Source organism: Dermacentor albipictus, chromosome 6 (assembly GCF_038994185.2).
Source record: "Dermacentor albipictus isolate Rhodes 1998 colony chromosome 6, USDA_Dalb.pri_finalv2, whole genome shotgun sequence".
NCBI lineage: Eukaryota > Metazoa > Arthropoda > Arachnida > Ixodida > Ixodidae > Dermacentor > Dermacentor albipictus.
In genome coordinates, this window is record NC_091826.1 from 69,354,826 (window position 1) to 69,368,538 (window position 13,713).

Sequence of the window (13,713 nt, forward strand, 5' to 3'; positions counted from 1 at the left end):
CCATGCTCTTGTTCGAGCCTGACTGAAGCGCTGTTGCCGCGTTCCTACTTCGCGATCGAGTACTGAAAAAACTGATCTCATTTTCTGTGTGCGCAGAGTTCCGACTCGATAGGCCGCGCGTATTTTTGTCGACTTTGAGGCACGAGGAACATAACATAGCACCAGCGCACACCTCAGAGCCTTTGCGCGTGTCTAGAAGAGTGGCGATCACGCACGCTGGCGGCACTGTAGCTTGTAAATACTGTATCGAACCTTCAGAGCAGCAATCGTGCCCTCTGCCAGCTTTTGTGCGTCATAGCTGATACGAATTCACATGGTAGGGACGATGCGGATTATTTAAGTTACTGGGGGCTTGCTGCAGGCCAGTCTGTTGGCATTCGATCGTAAGCGTGTTATTTACAACCATTCGCAACAAGATCTTGCGACACGCGATTGACAAATGTTGCGCACCTAATTGTAGCGCACACGATACATTCAGAGTCATGGTACGGCGTTAGCGCTCGTTTATGTACATTTTTAAAATATAGTTATCAAAATAGGGAGAAAAAAATGGCTCTGGCTTAGCTAAGGTTAAGCCCAGGATGCGAAGCATACTAGCCTTTATTTTAGTTGTTGAACCACTGTTTAGCCTGGTGAACTGCTGTTGCTTGGCTATATTTGGTTCGGCTAGACGAAGAAACAACTCATGCAGGCGAGCGCACGACCTGAGACCCGGCTATGTAGCTACGCGGCCGCAAGCGAGCGCACAAGTTGTGCCTCCGCTTTTGCAGCTGTTATGACGTCATATGGTAGCTGCGCGGCCGCGCGCGGCGCAGCAAGGAAGAGCGTGGTTGTGCGGCTAGTATGCTTCGCATAAAAAGCTGCCGTCACTGAATTTGTAGAACCCTCCGTACAGAAATTCTGCGTTGTACACGAATTTACTCGGAGCTAGAAAACCAACGCGAACGCTTAAAGCGCAACGCCTTGCTGTGTGCATTCACTCTGCGAAGCGTCTGCTACGCTCAAATATTGTAGGCGGCGCCACGGTCGAGGAGGGAGCGCAAAAGGGAGAGAGAGAGAGAGAGAGAAAGAGGTTCTAGTTGTTGGGAAGGAAAGGTTGGGGTACAGTGCAGGAAACGAGGAGTAGTGAAGATGGAGGAGGAGAGTCGCTACGTTGTGAAGTTTCAGGAGCTTTAGTTGACCTCTGATGCAACGGTACAATTGGGGATCCGGGGTGTGTAGTAGTCGGCAGCTGCGCCATACCATTTTGACCAAAAGGTTCGGTCCTGCGCTTTTTTTTTTCGGCACGTTTGACGAGATGCGGCCCTTACACGAGTCTGTGTACGTATTACTTACGTTATTGCGAGTACACTCTTTGGCATGGGTAAGCAAAATGCCTGAACGGGCTAATTTGATTGCTACGTGAGCACAACTTTGTAACGACAGGCTCACCCTCCTAGAACTGTGCGAGTAGCCACGCATGATTTAAAGAGTTAGACTCGAAGGTGGCTTACAAAAATGAAAATTCACAACTTGGTTAAAGACGGTGGCTTAATTATTCACAATACATATAACGAAGACAGTTGAGCCAATACCTCGTACAACCACGAATGCGTGTTTTCCATATATATATATTATGTGGGATAGACTGAAAATCAATAAATGCCGCCCAGACTGCTTCCAGGTATTTATGCTGCGGGAACCGATATTGAACGCAAAAAGTGAAAGTGCCATGAATTTGACTGCTACAATATCTAAAAAAAAGAAAGAAGAAAAGAAACGTACTCGCACAAACAACTGCACAAAGCGACATTTACTTCGTCTTGCGGCTGCACAAAATCACACCAGAGACGTACGCGTGGTATCTTCGTGGGACACTGTGTGTATAGAATGTGTCTTTCAGAAATTCCCTGGCATCTGTATATGTGACTAAGGATCTAGCATATAGGCGTTTGGCTGCATCAAATTAATGTTTCTTACTACATTTCGCGGTCGTTGTTAACACAACAGGGGATAATTTAACGTATTACAAACTGCCCAATGGAGCACCTGCCTGGATACCTGTTCTTTATGACCATTTTTTTTAAATTTCAATATACCTTAAGCTTCACGAGGAGCGTTGAGTAAGGGGGGCATCACTGCAAGGTGGCGCCTACATCCTCCTCAACATTTTACTCAGCACGAAGAGTCCATAACCGGCACTCGGAAAGGAAGAAAGTAAGCTTCGGAACGCGTTTTATTACCTATTATACTTCGGTATGCTTTCCTAATGTATGTACGCCAAGCTAGCGGGACCTCGACGGATGGCTCCTAGAATTACTGAAGCCTATATCGTAAATGGCCCCCGCTGTCCCGCGTCATGCCTTTTATACCGGTGTCAGACGACCACTTCCGATCGCGAACAAACCCGATCCGGATAGAAATTTTCGACCGCGATTGGCTTCCTCGCGCAGCTCAAAAGTGCGCCGCAGAAAGCGCACTACATTAGCAAGTCTCATCTCCCCCTTGGAGGCCAGACCATAAACCTCTCATATTCTCCCATCGTGATCTGTACCAAAATATGTGGCAGGCTCTCGGGCTCGAGAAAGCTAAATTACCCTATCCAAAACTTTCAACCGTTGAGCTAGTACAGAGAGTAAATATAAGGTGCAGCCATGGTACAGCCTTTAAGATCCGCATATTTTAAATCCAGAGAGCATTGCAACATGAGGCCGGTATATCATGCTGCTGTGTATGCTCCCGCAGGGAGCATGCACAGCAACAAGCAAATTTTTGCGCTAGCAAATTTTTGACACAAGCTACCGTAGCGCCGTTTTGCAGACAGCGGCGTTCTGGCGCTTTCAGCGTCGATCCACTTCACACGAAAAGTTGTACTAGTATATTCTAGGCACTATAGTTACGCCCTCGCTTGCAACGCTTATCGGCTCAAAATTCGTCTGACAGTGTGCACTGAGATGAAATCGGCGTAGTGACGGAGCTCGTCAGTGCCAGTTAAAGTTGACTTCCATTGCACTTAGCTGGCGAGGATTACTGTTTGCTAAAAATCGTGACACGAAGAGCTGCTGCGCAAACGCTCCACGGTTCCACTCCTGCGGTCAACAACAGCTCATCTCGTTTGGAGAATTTCGTATGTAACAATGATCGTTATAACGATCATATTGCATGCTTTATGGGCGAGTTTCGCCAAAACTAATTGCAGTCGCTTGCTACTTATTATATCTTTCCTCGTGTCGTCTGCTGCAAACCACGTTTCTTCTCCACGCCGTTTACTTGTAGCATAGGCATGATTCAAGCATGCTATTTTCTCGTTGACGTTTGTCAGAACAACTCGCCAGTCTCTCGTAAAATATGGGGTGAAACAAAGCAGTTTTCTTGGCGTCAAGACGTCGAGAGCGATTGTTTCGCGTGGGCGTGGAATTTTGGCAATGAAGAAATGTAGTAGAGCTCATTGACTGTTCGAATGTTTTTGCTCACCCTTTCGGTGCTCCCCGAAACGTGGCGCCACAGTAAAGCAATTTTCCTTTTTTGTAAGACTTGCTTAAACCCTATTAAAATACACACCCGCTGTTATTTTTATTCTTATCAGGCAGTCCCAGTACGGTGTAAAGTAGCGCAGTCTGCATGTAAGTCGCGGTACATGAGGCCAGAAGTCGAAGATTATCGCCATTTCGTTTCAATCAAGTATGCAACTGCGATAAATGAAACAGTTGTCGAACGAGAGCTCCATTAGAAAGGTTGCAGACTTTAGGGCTCATTTTGAAGATGACGATCGTTGTCATTTAAAAATTGCTTTTGACGTGCCGTCGTTGTCGTCATGCCGTCTTAACCTTACGCCGTCGTCACTGCGTCGTCGTTATGGTCATAAGCGACCCTGGCGTGCAAGTGTCACATAGCGAAGTGGGCCGATGCCCCGTGTACGTCGCATTTAGCAGAAGCAATGGAAATCTATGATCCTAGTCCGTGACCGCAACAGATTGAAAAGGGAGGGATATCGAGCATTATGGCGTGGCTCCATTGCTTGACCGTTTGAGTGCTATCGCGTATTTTTGTTTTGTCAAGGCTTCAGAGCAGAAGTACGCAAATAAGAGAGCAAACAACGCTGCGCAATACGCACGCACTGAAGCAGCTAGCAAATAAGGCACGCAGTAATCTTATAGAAATAAGTAATAAATTCAAAGCAAGGCTGAGGTATTCTTGCGAATCATCCAACAATTAAATACCGGTTATGCTGACAGCGCCATCAAGGAGAGAGAAAAGAAGGTCTACGCATCACGATCGTAGAGATTACAGTGTTCCTATGCAGTGTACTAGAACACAGTTGAGTGCAGTGGTGTGGAACGAATACGGCGCATGCTTTGCAGTGAGACGCGCGACGATGAAAAATACTGTGGCGGCGCTGCGATCGAATTGAATTTGGCCGCATCAAGATCGGTTGGAAACTGCTGGCGATATTTCTCGGGTCACTCGTACTACTTCGCGCGGTGGTATGTGCGTTTAGATTGCTCAAATGGTGTTTATAATTGGCTATGACATGTATTTACGCCTTATGAATAGATGCCTTTCTATCTCTTCTTTTTCAATATATCTTTTTAAATGCCCCTCAGTGATTCCTTGTGCACTGTGGCCGCGGTGTCGGCTTTCACTCCACTATATGTTATTGTACGGTTCCCTGCGGAAAACAAATATTTTTCCTGTTTTTCAAGCAGCATATATCTCTCGTGTGTATCTTAGCGCATATAGTTTTGCGAAACGCAAACGGAAAAACATATGGAAACTTCCGGCTTGCCGCTTTCAAACAAATAAAACATCATTCGGCACCCTGTAGTCAGATTTACGGTAAGTATTCTTTTACACACACACACACAGACACACACACACACACACACACACACACACATATATATATATATATATATATATATATATATATATAGCGAGAGAGAGAGAGAAGTGGTTCTTGTGGTAAAGGAGAAAGGAGGAAAGGCTGGCACTATTTTCTGCAACCCATGCGGGAGCACGGCTCAGCGCCAGCAGGGTGGGGAAGACGGGATTAAAAAAAAGAGAGGGTAGGAGGGAGAAAGGTACAGGGTGGTCCTAGCAACATCAGAGCAGCCCGGCCGGGTGGGCACAGTGGATTCGACCTGATCAGTAGGCTGGAGGTAGACCGTATAGGAGGTGGCCCAGTAGAAGTGAAGTAGTGGCGGATCAGGAAGCCCGAGGTGGTGGGATGGCCGTTAGGCCATCCGTCTTTGTAGAAATTCTCGCCGAGAGCCCCGACGAGTCGAGGTACTCGACGACACTTAGGAAGGCTGTTAGCTGATTACGACAGGGGAAGAGGATATCTTCCTGTCGTGATGGAACTCAGGTGGTGGAACTTTTGCAGAAGTCGGCCGCGGTGCTGCAGGTGAGCAGGGCAGGCCAGCAGGAGGTGCTAGTGCAACATTCCATCCATCTTTCTGTCTTCCTCTCGTAACAGAATGCGGAGTAATTGGTACGGGTTCTTTTAATGCGGTCGGGGCTCGGGCGCCGAAAACAGTTGCAGATAGCCGTTATATATGCTAATCTTTGGTCGTAAGCCGTGCGAATTTTTTGTCCAGTCCACCCCTCCCCCCCCCCCCCCAAAAAAAAAAACGATAAAAGGTGGCGCGTTAGCTATTTACAAAGGTATGGCGTTGCGCTGCTAAACTCGAGCTCACGGGTTGTGTTCGATGGGAACGAAATGGAAAAACAGTCGTGTACTTCTGTTAGTTACGCGTTAAGGAACCCCAGGTGGTGGGAACCGAGCTGGGTGCCTCCTAATCATATCGCCAGTCGTAAAACGCCAGATTGTTTATTTAAAAGAAAGGAAGGTAGCTGCGTCCTCCAGCCTATTTCTAGGGGCCTAAACGAAAGAAATTATTCCAAAGTCTGATTTCAAACGTGTTACGTTTATTTCATATACCTAAATTTCATACCTAAATGCATTGCCGCTCCGAATTGTACGTCCGCTCAACTAAGCCAGCTTCTGTATTATAAACGGCTGCTTAATTGCAGTTATCCGGTGCACTATCATATATAAGGTCAATAATGAAGCACTTAATGGAAAGGCATATGTCTCACATACGCGTAGAAATATTTGCAGATCTGCTTGTGTTCGTTGAAGAAGATAAGTGCAGTACCAAATTCGACCCCCAGTTTTAATGGGTTGCAGACACAGTGAAATTGTTAAAAAAAAAAGTTTTCCTTGTCTGAATAAAGTTTACAGGCTGCCCTAAAACGGGGCGTTTATTCTGAATGACAACTAGGAACTTATTCAGCAGAATTGATTAGCATCCGTGCGTTAATTCTCTCAGGAACTGGTGCGCCTCTGCGCAATGGCCACGACTCTGCAGCAGCGCAATCATTCGGAATAAGAGTCCTCACTTGCATCGGCCCCTCACCTTCGAGACTCCAAAAGCGCTGTTATGCGTTACATATTCGAACGGAAACGGCTATTCGATGATCTTTAATAGCGCATTCTGAAGTCGAATACGATCTGAATAGCAAATACCATTCAATTAGATCTTTCTACTTCGTTTCGCCTGCTGGCACGTTGAAGGTGATCGCCAGACAAGCCACGGAGATTACATCGGTAAATACGGCACGGGCTCACCGATTCAGTCTGACATATACAGAGGCAGTATATTTTCCCTATAACACTGTTGTTCATATTAACGTCTGCAGTAATTGTCTTGTTTCCTTTTCTCGGAAATTTGTTCACCTGAGCCTGCATGGTGCAGCTTTTAAAAGAAACACGCTTATTACGGTCGGGAGTTTTCCCGTTTTCAATAAGTGCATTTAGAATATTTGGTGATTTTTCTCTTACATATATATCATGGATATATATTGAATTGAATTGAATTTTTGTATATGTTGTGGGGTCTGATGTGGGATATCTCACACCGTACGTACTCTTGGGACAAAGGAACGACACCACAGTAGTGCAAACAATCACAAGGGCATTTATTGCACCTTTCATACATCAATGCTTGCTAGCCGAGTTGCTATCCACAAAACATGCCGATGGGCGCGCGACAAATCTAGAAGTCCGACTTACCGCGACCGGAAGCGAGCGAATATGTTCGCCCCATGCTGGATCCCAACGCCTGGTCGTTCGCGTGTATAGTCACGCGAATCGTGGCGCGTTCGAAGGCGGCCACGCGAGGCGGTCTCGCAGATGCATCGGTCGCCGCGCGCGCGCGGAATGTCCGCGCTGTTTGGCGACCCGCCGGGGAAGAGGGTTGCTGCACGTGCAAGCACGTCTGTCCCGCTGCCTGTCTGGAACCCAAGAGCGCGCGCCTTGTCTCTCCCGCCGAGGGTAACCCCGCAGCCGCGCAACAATGTCTATGTACTCCGATTTACCTAGAATTTAATTATGGGGTTTTACGTGCCAAAACCACTTTCTGATTATGAGGCACGCCGTAGTGGAGGACTCCGGAAATTTCGACCACCTGGGGTTCTTTAACGTGCACCTAAATCTAAGTACACGGGTGTTTTCGCATTTCGCCCCCATCGAAATGCGGCCGCCGTGGCCGGGATTCGATCCCGCGACCTCGTGCTCAGCAGCCTAACACCATAGCCACTGAGCAACCGCGGCGGGTCCGATTTACCTAGAAGTGCACTGATCACACACACACACACACATATATATATATATATATATATATATATATATATATATATATATATATATATATATATATATATATATATATATATATATATATATATATATATATATATATATATATCAGAACGTTTATTTAAAAGAAAAAAATGCAGAAAGCGAGTGGGTGGAGCCCCTACTCCAGGGCCCCACTGGCTTGAGCGGTCCGCCGTGCTTGGTCGAGGAGCGCTAGTTGCATCTCCCGATCCTCTCTGGCGAGCCAAGTCTCCCACTGCTCCCTTCCGGAAAGTTTGCCGGCTATTTTTGGTGTATTAATTTTGGGTGGCCTGTTCTGGCAGTCCCACGTAATGTGGGCGAGAGTTGGCCGGCCTCCGCACCAAGAACAGCGAACGCTGTACAGCGTTGGGTGAATGGCATTTTTCAAATAAAGGTTTGGAAATGTGTGCGTCTGTATTCGGCGCCAGTCATAAGAGTTCTGCCTGGATAGGTCAGGGTGTGGTGGACTGTACTTTCTTCGCTCGCGCCGCTGGTGCTCAAGGATGTCTCGTGGTAAAAAGGGGTTTTCGTCAAAGTGGTCGGCCGCTCGGTTGACAAAAGCACGAGCTGCGCTGTCCGCTCTCTCATTGCCCTCGAGTCCTGGTTATATTGTAGTGAAATAAACCTGGTTTATTTCACTACAATATTGTTTTATTTGATAATTGTTCCTGATCAATATTCCACCAACAAGAAATGCGCATTATCACGATATCAATGACACGATATCAACAAAATTTCCTTACGTAGCTTCATGTTGCAGATACGCGGCTTCTGTGGCAAAAATTACGTGTTACTTTTAGAAAACAATGTTGAAAATAGCAGTTCACCTGGCCAAAGCTACAATTGGTTCCGGTGGACAAGAGTCGTGGGCGCACCAAAGCAAGTAAAGCCTAAAAAAATTTACTGCACAGACTTTCTGCGAGAGAAACTGGACGTCTGCCAGCGCCCGCGCATCGAACGCGGGCTCGCAAGCTAGCAGACGACGCGCTAGACAACGACAGCAAAATTGATGACGTCATGTTGTATACCCCATGCGTCAGACATGTGCACGTAGCAGAAAGGTGTCAGTATAAACTCGCAGTTGAAATAAGGCACCATTATACTAGCGTACGCGCTCAATCGGTCTCTGCGCCCCAGCGAAATTACGTTGAATATGCCGCGAAGCGCGTCTCCGCCCCAACTCAGTTCGCTCGCAGCGCCCTCGCACAATTTTTCCACACGTGGCGCCTCAGCGGGAAAGCGCCGTTCGCTACGCACTACCATTGTCTAGTACACTCTCTAGTAGAGATCATGGTTGAGACATAGAATAAAGAACAACTTTAGAGAAGGGAAACTGTACCTTCCACAGTGGTTCGAAAATAAGAAGCGGCAGCGCATGGAACTTAGTGGGGAACCCGACAGATGGCGCTACTTAAACAGAAAGCGGAAATGCTTTTTTTTTAGTACATTATTCAATATGGCCGCTTTACAGCGGTGGCGTACGCTGGGTACGCGCCGTGTTCGCCTCGCTGGCTTTGCGGCATGCCTCAGCTGCCGCGTTTTAATGGCCAGGAGACTAAAGAGCCTCTACTAACGCCCATACAAACAAGCCACAAGTGAGTGAACAGGACGTGCGACTTTATTGGCAGAATAAAACCAGTGCACCTTCTCATACAAGATCAGAAATAAAATTTGCATGTCGAGATGCGCTGAAACCATTAACGCGAGCTCGTAAACTGCTCACTTTCGTCGCCGCACATGGCGATCTGGTAACGAGCGACAATCAGTAGCGCAAGTAAATTGGGCAGTGCACCACCTGTTTGCATTGACAGTCGCCGTAAATTGCATTGCGAAGCAATCGGGTGACGCAAGGCATCTGCTGCCGCAACCAACACAGCGACATGGACTAAACGGCATTTTAGCGTTCCCGCCTTTCCAACCTGCACGTTTCTTTTTGTTCTTTCGGGGGCCGCTAATGTGCAACTCATAGTTGGTGCCCCACATTCTCCATGTGGGCATCACCATTTTGCAGCCACTTTTTCAGGCCTTTCCGCCCATGTGGCTATCAACTTCGGACCATGTAATAACGTGTGCTGTCTCCGCTCACGCCACATCACGGCCGATGAAGGCCCACAAGCATAATCGGCCGGCGGCTGCAGAAAGAAATGTCGAATGGGGAGAGCACCAATTACGGTGCATGTAAATTGGGAGTCTTTGTCGCTGTGTGGACTGCAGGAGCAGATGGTTACCTCGGGAGACTGTTGCCCATGCAGCTAACCAGGTCGCCACATCGAAGAAACATAACACGGCGACCATTATCAAATTAGACTCTGCATTCAATCACCGCATAAGGTTCAGACAATACACTGTACATTGGCTAAGATCCACATGACAACAGTGGGCATTCACGCACTACAAGTTGCATACAGCACATTCAGCTATCCGACTTCAGGCACAGTGCTTGCCTACGTCGCACATGGTGGTCTAGTAACGAGTGACAACCAGTAGCACAAGCAGATTGGACAGTGCCCCACCTGTTTGCAATGACAGTCACCGTAACTTGCACTGCAAATCAATCGGGTGACGCAGGCACCTGCTGCCATAGCCAACACAGCGACGTGAACTACCTGGCATCCTAGTGTTACCTCCTTTCCTACATGCACGTTTCTTTTTGTTCTTTCAGTGGCCACTAATGTGTCGCTCACACTTGGTGCCCCACCTGCTCTCAATATGGATGTGGTCTGTTTTGTGGGAATCGCCAATTCGCAGCCACTTTTACAGGCCTTTCCACCCATGTGGATATCAACTTCATACACTTCAAACCATGTAATCATGTATGATAGTCTCTGTTCACGCCAAATCATGTACAAAGAAGGCCACAAGCACACTTTACCCATGGCTGCAGCAGGAAAGGACAAACAGGGAGCACCAATCACAGTACATGTAAACAAGGAGTTTGTGTCACTGTGTGGACTGCAGGAGCAGGTGCTTACCTCGAGAGGCTGTTGGCCAATACAACTAAACAGGCTGCCACATCCCAGAAATGTAACATGGCAACCATGACCAAGTGGGACAACATTGAAACAAGATTATGTAATCAAATCACTTCAGCATACTCTAATATAACGCTCAATCTATACATTGGCACTATGCATTGGCTGCGATCTACATGACAACAGTGAGCATACACGCACATGGGCTGCTTGCGGCACATTCAACCGTCCGACTGTAGGCATAGCGCTTGCCTTCGTCGCACACTGCAGTCTGGTAACAAGCAACAACCAGCAGCACAAGCAGATTGGACAGTGTGTCCCACGTGTTAGTATCGACAGTCGGCGTTGAATATGAGCAACTTGCATTGCGAAACAATCGGGTGACGCAAGCATCTGCTGCCACAGCCAACAGCGACATGGAGTGCCCGGCATATTAGCGTTACCGCCTTTCCAACCTGCATGTTTCTTTTTGTTCTATTGCATGCCACTAATGTGTAACTCACACTTGGTCCACCACATTCTCCATATATGGACATGGTCGGTTTTGTGGACATAACTATTTTGCAGGCCTTTCCACAAATGTGGATATCAACTTCATACACTTAGAACCATGTAATTATGTATGAGAGTCTCCGTTGACGCCAAATCATGGCTGAGGAAGGCCACAAGCAAAATTTGCACACGGCAGCAGCAGGAAAGGACGGAACGGGGAGCACCAACCACGGTGCGTGTAAATTCGCAGTCTATGTCACTGTGCAGACTGTAGGAGCAGGTGCTAGCCTCGAGAGACTGTTTCCCAATGCAACTGACCAGGCTCCCACATATGAGAAACGTAACACGGTGACAAGTACCAAGTCGCACAGCGCCAAAACCATATTCTGCAATCAATCTCTTCAATGTAGCTTGCACAAAAACACAGGCTGTCGAGCAAGAATAGCAATCCTGAATGAGACTAGGAATTCAATATGGGAATGAGAAAGCTTGCATTCAAGAAAGAAGCCACTCTACCTTGCAAGCATTGAAAGCCAAAAACATTAACAAAAGTTAAATGCTACATAGCACACAGTGTAAAGGTTAATGCAAGACACACGCCAATGCCGCATCAGCTATTTCAGGAGAGGAATTGCACATGGCAACATACACTAGAAAGAACTGCTACACATATGTTATGCTACTAGACAGTGACTGGCATTAAGTATGAGCAAAGAATCGGTTGACCTTTAATGTTTGTATGAGGAATAGGAATGATCTCTAACAAAAGTGTGGAATGAAGAAGCGTGCATTCATTGAAACAAAATTATACTTGGCAAGAATTCGCAAGGCCAGGGAGCTCCCTAAGGAAGGGCAAGCTGACAGAACACTCTTAGCCAGCGTCGTCTGTGCTTGTTCAGAGGTTGCAGGTACATCTGAAGACAAATAATTTTTGTTGTTGAGGTACCTGGATGACTCGGCCAATATCCGTGCTGGTGGAATGATGGCGTAGGCTCTTTTCACTCTTGAAACAGTCGTCCGTAGACTTGATATCTCATCCAAATAATTCTGGAATGGCTTCTTTGTTCGTGGTCTTGTGAATTCAGCTCCAGCCCCTTCCTGTTGGTGTAGATGCGGGCTCCCGTGATGACCAAGATGTACTTGGCACAGACTCTGTTGGGGCAAAACAATGGCACATGAGATACAGCAAAGATTATCCAAACTCATGTAGTGTTTTCTTTTATGTCCGAACTAATTATGCTGAACTGTAAACATGAACAAATGTTCATATCGTCTGCTACAAACAAATGACATGTATCTCAAGACTAGCAAGCCAATAGAGCATATATCAGGCATATTTATTTCTGAACCAGGTGTTGTTTACCTTGTAGTAGCAGCCAAAGTCCACACAATGACCTTGTTGTAGCGGGCAGCAGCTTCTGTTTAGTGCATGGAGTGTGTTGCTTTATACTGGTGCCATCCTCATTACTGCATGTCTGGAACACAAATTTTGACAGCATCAGAAATTGAATAAGCACAATTTTGCAATATAAAATGCGAAACGGTGCGACATATACATTGCAACGGTTTGTGACTACAGAACACATGCAAATGTACACTGTTTGTTCTAGGGCGCTTAAGCAGCATGGTAAATAAATATGGTTACTCTGGGTAAAATCGATGTCTGCGTAACTACAATGCATGTCAACAGCTTAAGTATTATTAAGATCACAAATAAGAACATTTGTGCGCTCGTTTATACACAAGAAGAGATCACACTGCTGATTTCACAAGCAAATAGATGAAAGACGTGAAGCTATTAGAATTGATGCATTCTTTTTGTGCATGAACGTGATGCACCGCTTCACTACTGCAAAAATAGATGTCCTGAGGTAAGCCAAACTGAACAGCAAGAACATTTGGAACCAACAGGTACGAAATATGGGTGAACTATCATGTGTGCAACTGTTTAATACATTAAATTCAAGCTTCAGTTTATCAAAAGGTTATTCGGTTCTGTGAACGAAAGAAGTTGCCGGCGGACAAGAAAAAAAAATATATTGATAAGGCAACTCAGTCACTTATGGCTACGGCTAAAACGAGATGAAAAATGTGACGCGCGTTCCGATATCGTTTCTCTTTCGTGAATGTGTGCATAATGATGGTCTCGCAACTGAAAGTTTATTTCGGAAACAGCAACGGAGGGTCCTGACTGCCCTTATGTAATGCAGCATCTAGTTCGTTAACTTACCTCCGCCTGTAAGTTAACGAGACGAATAAATTACATAGCGATTGAAGCAGTGATGTTAAACGACTCACCGGTATTGCTGTCCCCAGTCGCAGCAGGACCCGGCTCCCATTTCGATGCAGACGTGTTCCACATGGCTCACGACTGAAACCTAGCTTTCAGGCTTACACCCCAAGTTAAATAACGCGAGATATCGAAGCGCAATAAACTGGTGTTAGCACAAATTAACCAACAAATGTACGAACCAAGGAATCCGTACCTGCCGTGCACGCGAACATACCGGTGAAAATTTTAAATCCAGGCCAAAGGTCACGTGGGAGGTCGATGATGCTGAACGCTATTTTGCGTTTAAAATGACAACA

General features: G+C 46.5%; 1 protein-coding gene and 1 long non-coding RNA gene across 2 annotated transcripts in view; one reads left to right on the forward strand and one right to left on the reverse strand.

The window, feature by feature from the left end:
* The first annotated feature begins 2,865 nt into the window (after positions 1-2,865).
* Positions 2,866-13,713, forward strand: part of LOC135910518 (NLR family CARD domain-containing protein 3-like) — a 42,248-nt gene continuing 31,400 nt past the window's right edge. Inside the window, exon 1 of the mRNA XM_065442578.2 lies at positions 2,866-3,106. The gene's annotated coding sequence lies outside the window, so the exon portion shown is untranslated. The remainder of the gene's footprint in view (positions 3,107-13,713) is intronic.
* On the reverse strand, positions 9,257-13,620 carry LOC139046894 (uncharacterized). The gene is made up of 3 exons (XR_011506973.1): positions 13,423-13,620; positions 12,488-12,599; positions 9,257-12,276 (listed from the first exon to the last, which is right to left on the reverse strand). It is a non-coding gene; the product is annotated as an uncharacterized lncRNA (long non-coding RNA).